Consider the following 13764-nt stretch of genomic DNA (forward strand, 5'->3'; position numbering starts at 1 on the left):
ACTTGTAACCATGGAAAACCCAGTACAACAACATCATGTAAATTATGCAACACCAGAAAACGACAATCTTCCTGATGTGCTGGAGCCATGCACATAGTCAACTGAGTCCAATACTGAGGTTTATTCTTGGCCAACGGTGTAGCATCAATACCCCTCAAAGGAATAGGGCTCTGCAAAGGCTGCAAAGAAAAACCACAGTGCCTGGCAAATTCTAAGTCCATTAAGTTCAGGGCAGCGCCTGAATCCACAAATGCCATGACAGAGAAAGATGACAATGAGCAAATCAGGGTCACAGACAGGAGAAACTTAGGCTGTACAATACTAATGGTAACAGATCTAGCGACCCTCTTAATACGCTTAGGGCAATCAGAGATAGTATGAGCTGAATCACCACAGTAAAAACACAGCCCATTCTGACGTCTGTATCCCCTCTGTTCCGCTCTAGTCAGAATCCTATCACATTGCATAGGCTCAGGACTCCGCTCAGAGGATGCTGCCATATGGTGCACCACTTTGCGCTCACGCAGGCGCCGATCAATCTGAATGGCTAGAGACATAGATTCGCTCAGACCAACAGGCGTGGGGAACCCCACCATAACATCTTTAAGGGCTTCAGAAAGACCCTTTCTGAAAAATGCTGCCAGAGCGTCCTCATTCCATTTAGTGAGCACAGACCATTGTCTAAATTTCTGGCAGTATAATTCTGCTGCTTCCTGACCCTGGCACAAAGCCAACAAGGTTTTTTCCGCATGATCCACAGAGTTAGGTTCGTCATTCAATAATCCGAGCGATTGAAAAAATGCATCTACATTAAGCAATGCCGGATCCCCTGACTCAAGGGAGAATGCCCAGTCCTGAGGGTCACCACGCAGCAGAGAAATAACTATTTTAACTTGCTGAGTGGGGTCACCAGAGGAACGGGGTTTCAGAGTAAAAAACAATTTGCAGTTATTTTTAAAGTTCAAAAACTTAGATCTATCCCTGTAAAACAAATCTGGAGTAGGAATTCTAGGCTCTAAGGCTGGAGTCTGAACAACATAATCTTGGATACTCTGAACTCTTGCAGCAAGCTGATCCACACGAGAAAACAGACCCTGAACATCCATGTCCGCGCCCAAATCCACCCAGAGATTAAGAGGAAGGAAAAAAACAAAACAGACTAAAGAAAAAAAAAAATGGCTCAGAACTCTTTCTTTTCCTTCTTTTGAGATGCATTCAACTCATTTTTGGCCAGTTGTACTGTTATGGACTGGTAATTTAGGAGCGACATGAGACTAGCTCTGAGCAGGTGGTAACTATACAGACCGCAGTTCCTGATCTTAACACAAAACTATAAGTAGCAGTGGGATGTTCCTGTCACTCCCTGGACACCTCGTCACAGCCGGAGAACTAGCTACCCCTAAAGGTAGAAACAGGAAAGCTATCTTGCCTCAGAGAAAATCCCCAAAGGATAGGATAGCCCCCCACAAATATTGACTGTGAGAGGAGAAGGAAATGACATACGTAGTATGAAACAAGATTTAGCAAAGGAGGCCACTTCTAGCTATATACATAGTAAGGAAAGAACACTGTGCGGTCAGTAATAAAAACTAGAAAAAGTCCACCGCAGAGATATGCAAAAATCTCCACACCTGACTAAAGGTGTGGAGGGCAAAATCTGCAGCCCAGAGCTTCCAGCTTAGCTAAATAGATCCATACTGATAAGCTGGACAAATGAGCAAAACATAGAATGTGCTGAACAATAAAGTCCACAACAAATGGACTGCAAAAGGACAAGCAAGGACTTATCTTTGCTGAACTGGACAGAGTGTCAGGGAAATCCAAAAGAGCAGTGGCTCCAAGCAGGAACAATTGACAACTGGCATTGATTGAGGACTAAGGCCAGACTAAAATAGCCGAGCCAGAAAGACGATCAGTGGAAGCAGCTGCTAATGCTAAATCCAAGAAGCAGCTATACCACTCAAAACCACAGGAGGGAGCCCAAGAGCAGAATTCACAAAAGTGCTACTTACAACCACCGGAGGGAGCCCAAGAGCGGAATTCACAACATTCCCTCCCCCCTTGAGGAGGGGTCACCGAACCCTCACCAGAGCCCCCAGGCCGATCAGGACGAGCCAAGTGAAAAGTACGAACCAAATCGGCAGCATGGACATCGGAGGCAACCACCCAAGAATTATCCTCCTGGCCATAACCCTTCCACTTAACAAGATACTGAAGCCTCCGCCTCGAAAAACGAGAATCCAAAATTTTCTCAACCACATATTCCAACTCCCCCTCAACCAACACCGGGGCAGGAGGATCAACAGAGGGAACAACGGGCACCACATATCTCCGCAACAAAGATCTATGGAAAACAATGTGGATGGCAAAAGAGGCTGGAAGGGCCAAACGAAAAGACACTGGATTGATAATCTCAGAGATCTTATAAGGACCAATAAACTGAGGCTTAAACTTAGGGGAAGAAACCTTCATAGGAACATGACGAGAAGATAACCAGACTAAATCCCCCACACGAAGCCGAGGACCAACACACCGACGGCTGTTAGCAAAACGCTGAGCCTTTTCCTGAGACAACGTCAAATTGTCTACCACATGAGTCCAAATCTGCTGTAACCTGTCCATCACAGAATCTACACCAGGCAATCAGAAGGCTCAACCTGCCCTGAAGAAAAACGAGGATGGAAACCAAAATTACAAAAAAAAAGGCAAAACCAAAGTAGCCGAACTGGCCCGATTATTAAGGGCAAACTCGGCCAACGGCAAGAAAGCCACCCAATCATCCTGATCAGCAGACACAAAGCATCTCAAATAGGTTTCCAAGGTTTGATTAGTTCGCTCAGTTTGGCCATTTGTCTGAGGATGGAACGCCGAAGAAAAAGACAAATTAATGCCCATCCTAGCACAAAAGGCCCACCAAAACCTGGAAACAAACTGGGAACCTCTGTCAGACACAATATTTTCCGGAATGCCATGCAAACGAACCACATGCTGAAAAAACAATGGAACCAAATCAGAGGAGGAAGGCAATTTAGGCAAAGGTACCAAATGGACCATTTTAGAGAACCGGTCACAAACCACCCAGATAACAGACATCCTCCGGGACACAGGAAGATTCGAAATAAAATCTATGGAAATATGCGTCCAGGGCCTCTCAGGGACAGGCAGAGGCAAAAGCAACCCACTAGTGCGGGAACAGCAAGGCTTAGCCCGGGCACAAGTCCCACAGGACTGCACAAAAGAACGCACATCCCGCGACAAGGAAGGCCACCAAAAGGACCTAGCCACCAAATCTCTGGTACCAAAAATCCCAGGATGACCGGCCAACACCGAACAATGGACCTCAGAAATTACCTTACTTGTCCATCTATCAGGAACAAACAGCTTCCCCACAGGACAGCGGTCAGGTTTATCAGCCTGAATTTCCTGAAGCACCCGCCGTAAATCAGGGGAGATGGCAGAAAGAATCACCACTTCCCTAAGAATGCCATCCGGCTCAAGAACTCCAAGAGAATCAGGCAAAAAACTCCTAGAGAGGGCATCCGCTTTAACATTCTTAGATCCCGGAAGATATGAAACCACAAAATTGAAACGGGAGAAAAACAGGGACCATCGAGCCTGTCTAGGGTTCAGCCGCTTGGCCGACTCGAGGTAAATCAGATTCTTATGATCGGTCAAGACCACAATACGGTGCTTGGCCCCCTCAAGCCAATGTCGCCACTACTCAAATGCCCACTTCATAGCCAACAACTCCCGATTGCCAACATCATAATTGCGTTCCGCACGCGAAAACTTTCGGGACAAGAAGGCACATGGTTTCATCAAGGAACCATCAGAATTCCTCTGTGACAAAACGGCCCCTGCCCCAATCTCAGAAGCGTCAACGTCAACCTGAAAAGGAAGAGACACATCTGGCTGACGCAAGACAGGGGCAGAAGTAAATCGGCGCTTAAGCTCCTGAAAGGCCTCAACAGCCTCAGAGGACCAATTTGTCACATCAGCGCCTTTTTTCGTCAAATCGGTCAGGGGCTTAACCACACTAGAGAAGTTGGCAATGAAACGGCGATAAAAATTAGCAAAGCCCAAAAATTTCTGAAGGCTCTTCACAGATGTGGGTTGAATCCAGTCATGAATGGCTTGGACCTTAACAGGATCCATTTCTATAGACGAAGGAGAAAAAATAAACCCCAAAAAAGAGACCTTCTGAACTCCAAATAGGCACTTAGAACCCTTCACAAATAGAGCATTATCACAAAGGATCTGGAATACCATCCTGACCTGATTCACATGAGACTCCCAATCATAGGAAAAAATCAAAATATCATCCAAATACACAATAAAGAATTTATCAAGATAATTGCGGAAAATGTCATGCATGAAGGACTGAAATACAGAAGGAGCATTAGAAAGCCCGAAAGGCATCACCAGGTATTCAAAATGGCCTTCGGGCGTATTAAATGCAGTTTTCCATTCGTCACCCTGTTTAATACGAACAAGATTATATGCCCCTCGAAGGTCAATCTTGGTAAACCAACTAGCCCCCTTAATCCGCGCAAACAAATCAGAGAGCAAAGGTAAAGGGTATTGGAATTTGACCGTGATTTTATTAAGAAGGCGATAATCAATACAGGGTCTCAAGGATCCATCCTTCTTGGAAACAAAAAAGAATCCCGCTCCCAATGGTGACGAAGACGGCCGAATATGCCCCTTCTCCAAGGACTCCTTAACATAGCTCCGCATAGCGGTATGTTCTGGCACAGACAGGTTGAAAAGTCGGCCCTTAGGGAACTTAGAGCCTGGAATCAAGTCAATAGCACAATCACAGTCCCTATGTGGAGGAAGGGAACTGGACTTGGGCTCATCGAATACATCCTGGAAATCTGACAAAAATTCAGGAACATCAGAAGAGGGGGAAGAGGAAATTGACATTAAAGGAATGTCACTATGTACCCCTTGACAACCCCAACTAGTCACAGACATCGATTTCCAATCCAACACTGGATTGTGTACTTGTAACCATGGAAAACCCAGTACAACAACATCATGTAAATTATGCAACACCAGAAAACGACAATCTTCCTGATGTGCTGGAGCCATGCACATAGTCAACTGAGTCCAATACTGAGGTTTATTCTTGGCCAACGGTGTAGCATCAATACCCCTCAAAGGAATAGGGCTCTGCAAAGGCTGCAAAGAAAAACCACAGTGCCTGGCAAATTCTAAGTCCATTAAGTTCAGGGCAGCGCCTGAATCCACAAATGCCATGACAGAGAAAGATGACAATGAGCAAATCAGGGTCACAGACAGGAGAAACTTAGGCTGTACAATACTAATGGTAACAGATCTAGCGACCCTCTTAATACGCTTAGGGCAATCAGAGATAGTATGAGCTGAATCACCACAGTAAAAACACAGCCCATTCTGACGTCTGTATCCCCTCTGTTCCGCTCTAGTCAGAATCCTATCACATTGCATAGGCTCAGGACTCCGCTCAGAGGATGCTGCCATATGGTGCACCACTTTGCGCTCACGCAGGCGCCGATCAATCTGAATGGCTAGAGACATAGATTCGCTCAGACCAACAGGCGTGGGGAACCCCACCATAACATCTTTAAGGGCTTCAGAAAGACCCTTTCTGAAAAATGCTGCCAGAGCGTCCTCATTCCATTTAGTGAGCACAGACCATTGTCTAAATTTCTGGCAGTATAATTCTGCTGCTTCCTGACCCTGGCACAAAGCCAACAAGGTTTTTTCCGCATGATCCACAGAGTTAGGTTCGTCATTCAATAATCCGAGCGATTGAAAAAATGCATCTACATTAAGCAATGCCGGATCCCCTGACTCAAGGGAGAATGCCCAGTCCTGAGGGTCACCACGCAGCAGAGAAATAACTATTTTAACTTGCTGAGTGGGGTCACCAGAGGAACGGGGTTTCAGAGTAAAAAACAATTTGCAGTTATTTTTAAAGTTCAAAAACTTAGATCTATCCCTGTAAAACAAATCTGGAGTAGGAATTCTAGGCTCTAAGGCTGGAGTCTGAACAACATAATCTTGGATACTCTGAACTCTTGCAGCAAGCTGATCCACACGAGAAAACAGACCCTGAACATCCATGTCCGCGCCCAAATCCACCCAGAGATTAAGAGGAAGGAAAAAAACAAAACAGACTAAAGAAAAAAAAAATGGCTCAGAACTCTTTCTTTTCCTTCTTTTGAGATGCATTCAACTCATTTTTGGCCAGTTGTACTGTTATGGACTGGTAATTTAGGAGCGACATGAGACTAGCTCTGAGCAGGTGGTAACTATACAGACCGCAGTTCCTGATCTTAACACAAAACTATAAGTAGCAGTGGGATGTTCCTGTCACTCCCTGGACACCTCGTCACAGCCGGAGAACTAGCTACCCCTAAAGGTAGAAACAGGAAAGCTATCTTGCCTCAGAGAAAATCCCCAAAGGATAGGATAGCCCCCCACAAATATTGACTGTGAGAGGAGAAGGAAATGACATACGTAGTATGAAACAAGATTTAGCAAAGGAGGCCACTTCTAGCTATATACATAGTAAGGAAAGAACACTGTGCGGTCAGTAATAAAAACTAGAAAAAGTCCACCGCAGAGATATGCAAAAATCTCCACACCTGACTAAAGGTGTGGAGGGCAAAATCTGCAGCCCAGAGCTTCCAGCTTAGCTAAATAGATCCATACTGATAAGCTGGACAAATGAGCAAAACATAGAATGTGCTGAACAATAAAGTCCACAACAAATGGACTGCAAAAGGACAAGCAAGGACTTATCTTTGCTGAACTGGACAGAGTGTCAGGGAAATCCAAAAGAGCAGTGGCTCCAAGCAGGAACAATTGACAACTGGCATTGATTGAGGACTAAGGCCAGAATAAAATAGCCGAGCCAGAAAGACGATCAGTGGAAGCAGCTGCTAATGCTAAATCCAAGAAGAAGCTATACCACTCAAAACCACAGGAGGGAGCCCAAGAGCAGAATTCACAAAAGTGCTACTTACAACCACCGGAGGGAGCCCAAGAGCGGAATTCACAACAACGCTGCCCCAGACTGATAAGCGCTGCTCTCTTTGTGCTGTGGGATACTTTCACACACGAGCCAATACACAATTTGATTTTCGGCAGCCCTTTATCTTGCAATTATGCATGTTGGTTACTTGGGCAGCTTACACCGGGGGATATCCGCTCTTACCATCCTTATGCACTTTGCTATATATTGATTTTTGGATACTGTAGGCACTTTATATTTTTCTTGTAACGATTAATAAAATATTACTGTTTTTAAAACCTATATGCTCCCTTTGTACTCCTTTTCTAGACTCTCCAAATTGGTTCAATCCTGGAAAGGAAGATGTGGCTGCACGTGTAATGTTTTTAAAGATTTTTTTTTAAAAAAGCACCCCAGGGCAACAAAGGTGGGACAAGGACAGACGGAAGGAAAGGGAAGGAATGGAAGATTGTTATCAGGATCAACAATTAAGGCCTCATGGTAAAATATAAACACTTACACACCATGGCTGCTATCAGTTTGGTTATTAATGGTTATCTGAGGAAACTTCTGCTGTGCTGAATGTACTCATATCAATATGATCTACTATTGGCTGCTCCCTTTGCAATTTTCATTCAATGACATCTCAGATGTGTTTGATAGGAGACATGTCTGGAGGCAGTGCATGCCATATTAACACATTTAGGCCACATATGCTGCTCACAAAAGCACAAGCAACATGCAATCTGGCATGGTCGTGCTGCAAAACAGCTTCATGGACAATGTGGAGAATTAACTGTACCCCTGGTTCCATAGACGATTTATTCTGTACTGCAAGAGAAATTCGATGTCACATTCCAAATCTAGAATATATCAGTGTCTGCAAAAATCATCAGAAGGCACGGTATTGGGCTTAGAGCCAGACATCCATCTACAGGTATTTAATTGACCTCATGCTACCGTCCTCAAAGGTTATCAAGCTGCAGAGTAGGAATGAAGTGGAGGTCCATCATCTTCAGCGATGAGTTGCAATGTTAGCCAGGGATTGGCCTGAAGACCACATGGGCAACAACATTGAGATTCCATCATGAAGAAACAATAAACTGATGCTACTCCCAGGATTATAAAGTGGGGTGGCACAATGTATAGTAGCCAGATGAGCTTTAATGGGGATAAATGTAAGGTCATGCACTTGGGTAGAAGTAATACGATGTTTAACTATGTGCTTAATTCTAAAACTCTGGGCAAAACTGTCAATGAAAAAGACCTGGGTGTATGGGTGGATGACAAACTCATATTCAGTGGCCAGTGTCAGGCAGCTGCTACAAAGGCAAATAAAATAATGGGATGCATTAAAAGAGGCATAGATGCTCATGAGGAAACATAATTTCACCTCTATACAAGTCACTAGTGCGACCACACTTAGAATACTGTGCACAGTTCTGGTCTCCGGTGTATAAGAAAGACATAGCTGAACTGGAGCGGGTGCAGAGAAGAGCAACCAAGGTTATTAGAGGACTGGGCGGTCTGCCATACCAAGATAGGTTATTACACTTGGGGCTATTTAGTTTGGAAAAACGAAGACTAAGGGGTGATCTTATGTTAATGTATAAATATATGAGGGGACAGTACAAAGACCTTTCTGCTGATCTTTTTAATCATAGACCGGTGACAGGGACAAGGGGGCATCCTCTACGTCTGTAGGAAAAAAGGTTTAAGCATAATAACAGACGCGGATTCTTTACTGTAAGAGCAGTGAGACTATGGAACTCTCTGCCGTATGATGTTGTAATGAGTGACTCATTGCTTCAATTTAAGAGGGGACTGGATACCTTTCTGGAAAAGTATAATATTACAGGGTATATATATTAGATTCCTTGATAAGGCGTTGATCCAGGGAACTAGTCTGATTGCCGTATGTGGGGTCAGGAAGGAATTTTTTTCCCCATGATGGAGCTTACTCTTACCACATGGGTTTTTTTTGCCTTCCCCTGGATCAACATGTTAGGGCATGCTAGGCTATGGGTTGAACTAGATGGACTTAAAGTCTTCCTTCAACCTTAATAACTATGTAACTATGTAAGATGCTTCTAGTCTTCATTACAACTACGCTAACAGCTTGCTCTTTCATTAATTTTTTTTTATGGAACTAGGTCCGAGGAGTTGTTTTTTTCTAACACTACAACACCTGGCCATATGTTGCTTGTGCAACTATGAGTAGACTGCATGGTCTTAAATGTGCTACCATGGCCTGCAGCATCTCTGAATTTGTCCTCCATCAAGCACAACTGGGACATTGGTCAGCAATTGCAAAGGAAGTTGCCATCAGCAAATCTTAATGATTTGCCCAAGTGCATTCAATGTGGCAGAACATTTCCCAGACAACCATTAATAACTTCACTTATAGCAGCCAAGGTGTGTAAGTGCAGAGACTTCTGCTTGTGAGACTCCTACTCGATGTTGAATATATGTTTTAAAAGTATTATCTTGTCATCATTTAGATATCATTAACATGTCTATTGATCTTGCAATTTCCATAATTCCACAACTTTCCTACTTGGAGTTGCAATTTAATTGTTGAAGAGTGTAGAAGTTTGTGTTTTGATGAATATTTGAGAGATTTTATTAAACTTCACACTGGCATATTACTGACAAGAGTAAGTTACAGGAAATTTTCTTAGGATGCTTAAAAGGAATCACTGTGCGTTCAGTTTGGTTTACCACGGTATTCACAGCTTAGTTTATTATTCAACAAGGAAGTGTAATAATGGTCTTCCAGCCTCTCATTTTACAGCTCTAGGGAATATTAGGACCATCAACAGCCAATAAAAGCCTGCGTAAAGAAAGCACTACTTACTGTAAACCCACTGCTGAGTCATAATGAGGCTTCCGTTACACGAGGGTTAGTGTTCATACAAGAACTGTGACACTTCCTGATCATTAGTCTTTGTACACGTCACAGCAGTTCCGCTTACTGAGTACTAATGTAATATGTAATTAGCTGCAAAAGGAAATGTTAAAGTTTTAGGAAATACAGTTTTACTTAAAAAATGACTGAGTATTAAAGCTAATACACTATGTAACATGAATGGTATAAGTTGCATGGAGTGGGTCAGATCTAAGTTGCATGGAGTGGGTCAGATCTGACTTTAGTCAGATGTGACATAATTTCAAGTGACGTATTTTAAGTGTATCATCTGAAATATACCACAATGATCACCCATGGTATATTCTCCTTCATGCTGTCATGCCCTGATCCATCTGCTTTCATTCACAGGTACGTCTGAACTATCTCCTACCCTGGAATAGCCACTGCACCCCTGAATCCCATGTACAGTACTTCTCTCCCTCTTTCCTAACTGCTGGTACGTCTGAACTATCTTCTACCCTGGAATAACCACTGCACCCCTGAATCCCATGTACTTCTCTCCCTCTGTTCTAAGTGGTACGTTGCTTCTTTCCCTGACTTTAATTCCTGTATCATTCTGATAATTTTTCTGTCTGTATATTAACATATCTGTGCTCCTCACACCTAGCCCCATCTTTTGATCTTATCCTGCCTTTGTCTTCATCTTTGGTAGTCAAATGTTGTATTAACTGCCATCTGCTAATTGTCCCCTGCTGTGGAGTGTCCTCCACCTCCTTCCTCCCCTCCCTCACCTGGCTTCATTTCTTAGGCATTTGAATGGTATAAGTTGCATGTAGCGGGTCAGATTTGACTTTAGTCAGATGTGACATAATTTCAAGTGACATATTTTAAGTGTATCATCTGAAATATACCAGAAATAGTCCAGAAATCGGCCAGACGGTAAGTCTAATCACTGTATTCTAACTTTACTTGCCTTTCTTTTCTCCCCTGCTCTTTAACAATGCTCACATTTCCCCCACCGTTTTTTGCTCCACTAATCCTCACTCTCCTCCACTAACCCCATACCCTTGCACCCTCAAACCACATAACTATCTCCCCTCTCTCTTACCCCCCGCCTCATTCATCACTAATCCTCCCCCTACCCTTCTCACACTATGAGAAACTATTGCAACCCCTCACACTTAAAATCTGTGCCACTGACCCCCACCCCCCTGCTTCCTCTCTCTGGGGCACTTTGGAATGGCCGCTCTGTCTGCAACAAGCTCAATGTGATCCATGATCTCTTTACTTCCTGCAACCTTTCCTTCCTGGCCCTCACCGAGACCCGGCTGATGCCCGATGACAAGGCCTCACCTACAGCACTGAGTTACGGTGGCCTCCAAATTACCCACACTCCTCGCTCTGGCAACAGACATGGTGGAGGAGTGGGTATCCTTCTTTCTAAAAACTGTTTTTTCAACCCTATCCAACCCCCACCCTCCCTTATCCTCCCTTCTTTTGAGGTTCACTCTGTCCGTATCTACGCTCCCTCCAATCTCCAAATAGCTGTCATATACCAACCACCGGGCTCAGCCATTGCCTTCATCGACCAATTCTCCACCTGGCTCCTTCACTTTCTCTAATCTCGCAACCTCTCCCTTCCCCCTATCTGACCACCATCTACTCATCTTCTCATCCTTGTCCTCCTCACCTGCCTCCCATGTCCAGCCATTACCACATCCATGCAGAAACCTCGCACATCTAGATATTCACAGACTCTCAGACTCTCTCCTACCCCTGTCCTCCATATCTTCACTCCACAACACGGACAGCACCACCGCGTTCTATGACTCCACTCTCACAACAGCCATAGACTCAGTCGCCCCTCTCATGCATGGCAAAGTGCGACGAACTAATAGGCAACCTTGGCATAACAATTTCACAAAAAAACTTCGACAAGCATCCAGGGTTGCAGAGTGACTTTGGAAGAAAACATGCCTGCCAGACGACTTCACTGCTTTCAAACAAGCTACATTTGACTTCAAACTAGCCCTCAACTCCGCTAAACAGACCTATTTCACTAACCTTGTATCTTCACTATCCTACAACCCAAAAGAACTGTTCAGCACATTTAACTCCCTCCTCTGTCCACCACTGCCACCTCCAACTCCCCTCATCTCCTCTGAGGACTTTGCCACCTACTTCAAAAACAAGATCGACCAAACAAGGCAAACCCTAACTGTTCCACCACCCCAACCACTCCATATACCAGACCTCTGCCCTTCCCTAATAACCTCCCTCTCCAACATCCCTGAAGGAGAGCTTACTCGCCTCTTTTCCAAATCGCACCTCACCACCTGTGCACTTGACCCCATCCCCTCCCACTTGCTCCCCAACCTCACTAACATGCTCATTCCAGCCCTAACCCATCCCTTCAACCTATCGCTATCTTCTGGTACCTTCCCCTCTGCCTTCAAACATGCCACCATCACACCCATCCTCAAAAAAACTAACCTTGACCCAACTGCTATGCCCAGCTACCGCCCCATATCATTGCTCCCGTTTGCTTCAAAACTCCTTGATTAGCATGTCCATGCTCAAATTTCCTCCCACCTCTCATCTAACTCTCTCCTTGACAACCTCCAATCTGGCTTCCGCCCCCATCACTCCACCAAAACTGCCCTGACAAAAATTACTAATGACTTACAGCCAAGGCTAACAGACAGTTCTCCATCCTCCTCCTTCTTGACCTGTCCTCTGCTTTCGACACAGTCGATCACTGCCTACTGCTACTGATTCTTTCTTCCCTTGGCATCAAAGACCTTGCCCTGTCCTGGATTGCCTCATACCTTTCCGACCGCACATTTAGTGTTTCCCACTCCCACACTACCTCCTCATCTCGCCCTCTCTCTGTTGGAGTCCCTCAAGGCTCTGTCCTAGGGCCCCTACTTTTTTCCATCTATACCCTTGGCCTAGGGCAACTCATAAAGTCCCATGGCTTCCAGTACCACCTGTATGCGGACGACACTCAGATCTACCACTCTGGCTCAGATGTCACCTCTCTCCTGTCCAGAATCCTGGAGTGTCTGTCAGCCATTGTTAGGGCTAGCGGAACTCACCAAGGAAAATAGTTTTTATTGTTATTGGTGCGTTCGCAGCCCGGGATCCACCGTGCAGGAGATCCTGCTGCTAGACAAATGGCAGCACTATATGGCGGTATTGGCTAGCTCGGTTAACTCACAGAGCAGCCGTGAAAGCAAAGCTCTGTGCCCTGTTAACTTCACAGGAGCAAAGGCTAACTACCCAAGAGAGAGCAGTCAGTGGTCATGCATGCACACAAAACTCCTCGCCGGAGGTGCCAGCATTCTAGGGGTTTATTTCAGCTGGGTCCCTGAACACAATCACACATGACCACACTGGCGCAAAGCAAATAATTTAGAAAGACACTAGCGCATGGCCGTGAGGCCATGCGAGCCTTTTATAGCTGCAGCCCAAACAGGACCTTCCAAGAAGGACCAATGAGAAGCTGCCGCAAAGCCTGAGCACCTTCAGGACCATCCTGGAGGACCAATGGGCTTTGCTGCAGTATCCAAGCATGTGACCCTCGATCTCCAATGAGAGATCTTACCCTGGGCACGCTCAGAAGGAGAAAAGCAAAACTTAGTCCCAAAAGCGTCTGCTCGCCGCTGCCCAGCACTGATTACAATAGCAGAAGCTGGAAGAGCAGCAGTAATCCTCCTCACAGAATCAGATTGAGCGAGACGCTGAGACCGACGTCTCCGCTGAGCAGCCTCCACTGCGGCAGGAAAAGAATGGGAGACCACAGCGGAGATGGTCCGATATTCCCCCTGTGCAGAGGCGGGAACTCGACCCCTAACAGCCATATCCTCCTTCTTCACCTCTCGATTCCTAA

The sequence above is a fragment of the Ranitomeya variabilis genome, chromosome 2, assembly GCF_051348905.1.
Source record: "Ranitomeya variabilis isolate aRanVar5 chromosome 2, aRanVar5.hap1, whole genome shotgun sequence".
Lineage (NCBI taxonomy): Eukaryota > Metazoa > Chordata > Amphibia > Anura > Dendrobatidae > Ranitomeya > Ranitomeya variabilis.